This window comes from Gossypium arboreum, chromosome 11 (assembly GCF_025698485.1).
Source record: "Gossypium arboreum isolate Shixiya-1 chromosome 11, ASM2569848v2, whole genome shotgun sequence".
Lineage (NCBI taxonomy): Eukaryota > Viridiplantae > Streptophyta > Magnoliopsida > Malvales > Malvaceae > Gossypium > Gossypium arboreum.
In genome coordinates this window covers 80,380,456-80,386,933 of record NC_069080.1, presented here as the reverse complement: position 1 = coordinate 80,386,933, position 6,478 = coordinate 80,380,456, and the positions used below count along the sequence as shown (strand labels likewise).

General features: G+C 33.0%; 1 non-coding gene across 1 annotated transcript; it reads left to right on the top strand.

Moving 5' to 3' along the window:
* The first annotated feature begins 221 nt into the window (after positions 1-221).
* Positions 222-328, top strand: LOC128284569 (small nucleolar RNA R71). The gene has a single exon (XR_008274993.1). It is a non-coding gene; the product is annotated as a small nucleolar RNA R71 (small nucleolar RNA).
* The last annotated feature ends 6,150 nt before the right edge of the window (positions 329-6,478 follow it).

Below are 6,478 nucleotides of genomic sequence, written 5' to 3'. Positions count from 1 at the left end.
CAAACATTTTGTTAAGCTAATTTCATTTTTAATAACATAATTTACCGAGTTTACTCAAGCAATAAAAACTATATGGGCTTTTAACTTAAAAACGGTTTATCGCCATCAAGTCCAAGAATTTAGAAGGCACTTTGATGTGACACGTTAGATTCAGTCGTAACGTCTAGGCCGAGTTTGGGGTGTTACAATTATAGAATGTCTCCAACTAGATACAATAAGGAATCCCTTGATGAGGACACTTACGAAGTAACTCCTTGAATCACTCCCAAGCCTAATACAAAGACTCGTCATGCAATTTTTGGAAAGTTGTGATCTCGTTCCTCAACTTAGCATTCTTGCTAGGCGATAAATACTTAACCAAAAATCTCTCCGCTAATTATTGCCATGTAGATATGAAACTTAGTGGCAATGAATTGAGCCATCTTGAATGAATCACTCAGTGCATCTTCGGTCACACCGGCAATCTTGAATGAATCACTCACCTCCATAAACAATCAAAGGTGGAGATGTGGATCTTCCATGGGCATACCACTAAATTGGCCCACCGTTTGTAGCATTTGAAACATCATTGGTTTCAATTCGAATTGGGTTGCCTTAATATTTGGCCTTCTAATTCCTGGATTTAACTCATTGAAAAGCGACACAGCATTTTGTCTGATGCATCAATCCCTATCATTGGCGATAAGGATGGGATTTCGTACATGATCGGCTTCATTACCTTGGTCTTGATTCTGATTTCTAAGGTCTATCTCGACTTGTATTTGGGCTATTCATTCACGTCTTCTTTGTCTGAAAGTTCGCTCAATTTCACAGTCTACTGAGAGTAAATCGATAATCCAATCTATGCTCATAAACCCCTAAAAAAATAAAATCAAAAAATTAAAAAGAATAAGTTAGTAATGTTAGAAGTAACCAAATTGAAAATAAATAATTTCAAAAAAAAAATGAATATGGCAACAGTTGACATTCCTTGGCAACGGCGCCAAAAACTTGTAACGCTTGGGTTTGTGCAAGTGTACACAGTTGTTATCAAGTAATAAGTAAGTATCGAGTTATCGTCTCCACAGGGATTTTATTTGTGCTAAGCGAATTCATTTGTAAAATTATATTAACAATTTGATAAATAAAAAACAATATAATTGAGACGTGATGAAAAATTAAGTATATGAAGCTAAATGCAATGATCCCTAATGCAATTTATCCTAAGTATGAAAACTATATGAATGAAATAGATTTTAGCAGAATTAACACAATAAGCAACAATTATAACATAAATAAGCTAGGACAATTACTTTAATTAAACTCAAATTATTATCAACATGTTTATTAATATTCGGAAAAACATTCCAAGGGAACTCGATCTTTCATGAGTTCAGAAACCACATTAGGTCCTTTTGGAATCTTTTACTTAGTAAATACGCATTTTACTGATCCTTATTTACTAAGGGTTTCTTAGTATTCGTGTGAGGTAACAAGGACGTGTTAGGTTTGAAATAGTTTAATCACACAAATCTAAAAACTATGCAGATAACAGAGTCTGGTTAGGGTTGTTATGCAACCTGCAATTTAATCGGGTTAGGATCTAAATTGAGCATGCACATTTCAATTATGTTTCCACTAGCCGTCGTCTGGTTAGGATCGCTCAGCTAATTCAAGTGCATTTCAAGCACGTATGAACGAAATACAAACTTGATTTTAATTGAAAACATGATGACTAAGGCACAAATATTATAAGCATGAATCAAATAAATATTATTCAATCAAAATAATCATCCTAGCTTAAATAAAATTAAACTAGCATTGTTGTAAATAAGAATAGTAAACACCTAGCAAACATTCTTGAATTAAGTTAAAGAAAAGAAAGATTAAACCCAAATCAAAGTGGCTATCACCCAAGACTCTAACTGACGAGGGCTCATTTGTTCCTTCGCTTCGCTCCTTTGCTAATGGCTCTCCAAGGTGGCCGACCAAGGGCTCTTTAAGAGGTTAACTTGCTAAAAATCTTTGTGCAAAGATGATGATAGGCGTGAGGGCTAAGAGAGTTGAGAGAGGAGAGAATGATGAATGAGTGAGGGATGATTAGAAAAGTGAGAAATGAGGTCTTATTTATAGGTGAGGCAAGGGAGCTAGTTTGCTAAAAATAGGAGTGTCCATATTTTGAGAATTCCTCCAAGGGTGGCTGGCCATGATTTGTGGAAATGTGGCTGATTTTTGCTTGATTTTAGTGCCACACATCATCAAGATCAAGACTCGGTCAATTGCAAATCTCTGGGTAAATCTCTGATTTCTTCAACTCTTCAAGGTCCTTGTGTAATTAAACCAAAATTTGATTTATGAACATCCACATGCAGCCGAATTTTGGGTTGACTTAGTCCTCCATTTGGATGGTTTTGTAATCAACATAAAGCTCTCAGACCTGTCCAAAAATAGTAGATAATTTAGAGGACCAAGGAATGTAATTTAACCACTTTAATTAATCAATTTACTTAATTAATTAAAACCCAATTTATTAATGAAACATATTAAAATAAATTATTAAATATAACTTTATATTTTATTATATAATTTTATCATGCATGGCCCACTTTATAGCTTGAAAATGTAATATGCTCAAATTAATATAAAATAAGCCATTTTCGTATGAAAACTATATAATAAAGCATAAAATCACATTTTAATAATTTCTATGTCCCAATTTCATACTTTCATATATTTCATTAATTTATTAAGCAATTACTTGGTTTTAACAACAAATTTAAGTAAAAAGGTGACGAATTATATAGGAAAAATCATATATATTTTTCAGTTTACACTATCCTAGAGTACCTATACCATGGCCCATAGCCAAATCAAGGTATTATTCGCGCCCGAAGTGTCGTATCATGGCTTGAAGCTAATACATTAACTTAATGACATGTCATTAGCATCCTAACTATTCCTAAGGTTCAACCGGGAAGTTTCACTTGTCGACTTCATCGTCGAACACATCCGTATTGTCGTATTCACCTTTCAAACATTATCCGTAATCTCATAATCACATTTTATGCAATACCAAAGCATATAACTTACATTTATAATGAAATTACTACCTAAGAACTTACCTCGTACTCGGAATTGACAATCGGATCGATTACTCGATAACTTCCGATTTCCCCTGATCTAAATCCAAATTCTTTCTTTCTTGATCTATATGTATTCAAAATTAACCCATTTAGTCAACTACTCATTCAATTTAATCCTTAAACACATATTTGAGCATTTTTACACTTTAGATTTCTTACAATTTAGTCCTTATTTCACAAATACACAAAATTCATAAAATTTCTTTAAACCCAAGCCTAGCTAAATTTCATATAGGTCCCTAGCAGCCCATATTTTTCATTTATTTCACATTTCAACCCTTCAATTTGCAAATTTCACAATTGAATCCTTATTCGACACTTTTGTCAAAAATCACTTTACAAAACATTAAAATCTATCAACAATTATTCATTTTTCACCATCATCTATCACAAAGCTCAAGCATTCATCAATGGCACTTCATAAAAATTCAAAAATTAATACATGGGCTAGCTAGAACACAAAACAACGATCACAAAAATGTAGAAATCATCAAAAAATCGAGCTAAAACCGTACCTTAATCAAGAAAAGAGTTGGTTGAACCCTAGATGAGTTTAAAAGCTTCTTCTTCTTCTTTAATTTCTGTTAAAAGATGATGATAACACATAATTTTGGTTTTGGTTTTATTTATGTTAAGTTTATTTACCAAATTACATATTTAACCTTTATTAAACCATTTAAAATCATCATAATATATGCTCATTTATGACCATTCCCACTATCAATGGTCTATTTACAACATAAGGACCTTTCATTTAATAACCCATGGCAATTAAGCACTTTAAACAAGTAGAATGCAACTTTTGCATTTTACGTGATTAAGTCCTTTTTCTCAAATTGAGCTATTAAACGATAAAATTCGCTCATGAAATTTTCACACATATATATTCACATGCTGTAGACACCAAAAATAATACTAAAATATATTTTTGATCTCGAATTTGTGGTTTCGAAATCACTGTTCCGATTTAAGCTAAAATCGAGTTGTTACAGAAGTTGCTGAAACTTCAAGCTCAACAATGGCTAGGTTTTTCTTATATATTCGGTGGTGAAAAGAAAAATAAAAGATGAAGACTTATTTTGGTTTTGTTTAATATAACATTATTTCATAAATACTAAATTAACCTTAGTTTAAAACATCAAAATTCACTTAATAATTGCCAATAATTGTCCACCCACCATTATAAAGGTCTAATTACAACATAAGGACCTTCACTTATATAATCCATTCCTAATAGATACCTTAAACTATTAGAACAACACTTTTACACCTTACGCGATTTAGTCCTTTTTATCAAATTAACTAATCAAACGATAAAATTTCTTAATGAAATTTTCACCCCAATTTAATATCATACTGTAAACATTAAAATAATAATAAAATAATTATTTTGACCTCAGATTTGCGGTCTCAAAACCACTGTTTTGGTTACAATGGGTTGTTACAACTCAAAACCACTGTTTTCTCATAGCTTCCTCGGGTTTCCACGTAGCCTCTTCGACCCTGTGACATTGCCACAAAACTTTCACTAAAGCTATGCATTTATTTCTCAACTCTTTAATCTTTCGAGCTAGAATTCTAATCGTTTTTTCATTGTACGTCATATCAGGTTGAATTTCAACCTCTGACGGAGAAATCACATATGATGGATTAGATCTATATCGATGTAACATCAACACATGAAACACGTTCTGAATCTTTTCTAATTCTGACGGTCAAGCTAGCTGATATGCTACTAGTCCTATTCTTTCAATGATCTCATATGGCCTGATGAATCACAGACTTAATTTTCCTTTGTGACCAAATCTAAGTGTTTTCTTACACGGAGACACTTTCAGAAACACTTTATCACCGATTTGAAATTTAATATCTTTGTGTTTCAAATCTACATATGATTTCTGTTGATGTGAAGCTGCTTTCAAACAGTTGCAAATTACTTTTATTTTTTTTTGGTTTCTCAGGTCAAATCAACCCCGAGAATCTTTTTCTTACTAAGGTCAGTCCAGTGCAATGGAGTTCCGCATTTGCGACCATATAATGCTTCATACGGTGCCATCTTTATGCTCGATCGAAAACTATTATCATATGTAAATTCAACCAGGGGTAAATATTTCTCCTAGTTGCCTTCGAATTCAAAAACACAACATCGGAGCATATATTTGAGAACCTGAATTACTCTCTCAAATTGACCGTCTATTTGCGGATGAAAAGTTGTACTAAAATTCAACTTTGTACCAAGAGCTTCTTACAATTTCTTCCAAAATCACAATGTAAACCTCGGATCTCTATCCAAAATAATCGAAATTGGCACCGCATGCAATCTAACGATCTCAACAATGTACAATTCAGCTAATCTATCGAGTGAAGAGTCTATATGTACTGGTATAAAATGTGTTGATTTTGTTAATCGATCACCGACAACCCAATTGGCATTTTTCTTTTGCGGAGTTAGGGGTAATCCCAATACTAAATCCTTCGTAACTCTGTCCAATTTCCACTATGGTATCATCACAGATTGAAGCAAACCTGAAGGTACTTGGTGTTCAGCTTTAACTTGCTGACACATTAAACATCTCACTACAAATTTAGAAATATCTCGTTTCATACCCGACCACCAAAACAATTGTTTTAGATCATTGTAAAATTTTCTGAATCAACTCAGGATCTTTCAGTACGTAGATTCTATCTCAGAACATTAAACAATCATTGGATCCGATTTGGTACTCTGAATCACTAGTCGACTCGCATTTCACTCTTTTAGCTTGCAATTCACTATCACATTTCTGAGCTTCACAAATTTGCTGAAGAAAAACTAATTTAACTTTTAATTCAGCTAATATCGAACCATCATCAGACAAATTTAGTCTTGTATTCATCACTCTCAAAGCAGACAAAAATTTTCTACTTAAAGCATCTGTGACCACAATAGCTTTTCCCGGATGATAATCGATAAACTAACTCATAGTCTTTTAGTAGCTCGAGTCATCTCTGTTATCACAAATTCAAATCATTTTGAGTCATTAAATACTTCAAATTTGTAAAGATATGGAATTTTTCACCGTACAAATGATGACACCAAATTTTCAATACAAAAACTATAGCGGCCAACTCTAAATCATGCGTCGGATAGTTCTTTTCATGTGTCTTCAACTGTCTCGAGGCATAAGCTATAACTTTTCCATCTTGCATCAAAACGCAACCCAAACCATTCAATGACGCGTTGCTATAAACCACGAATTCTTTACTCGACTCAGGTTGAACCAAAATTGGTGCTTCGGTTAACAATGCTTTCAACTACTCGGACCACTCAAATTTCATATCTTTTTGTAACGATCTGGTCATCGGTGTTGCAATCA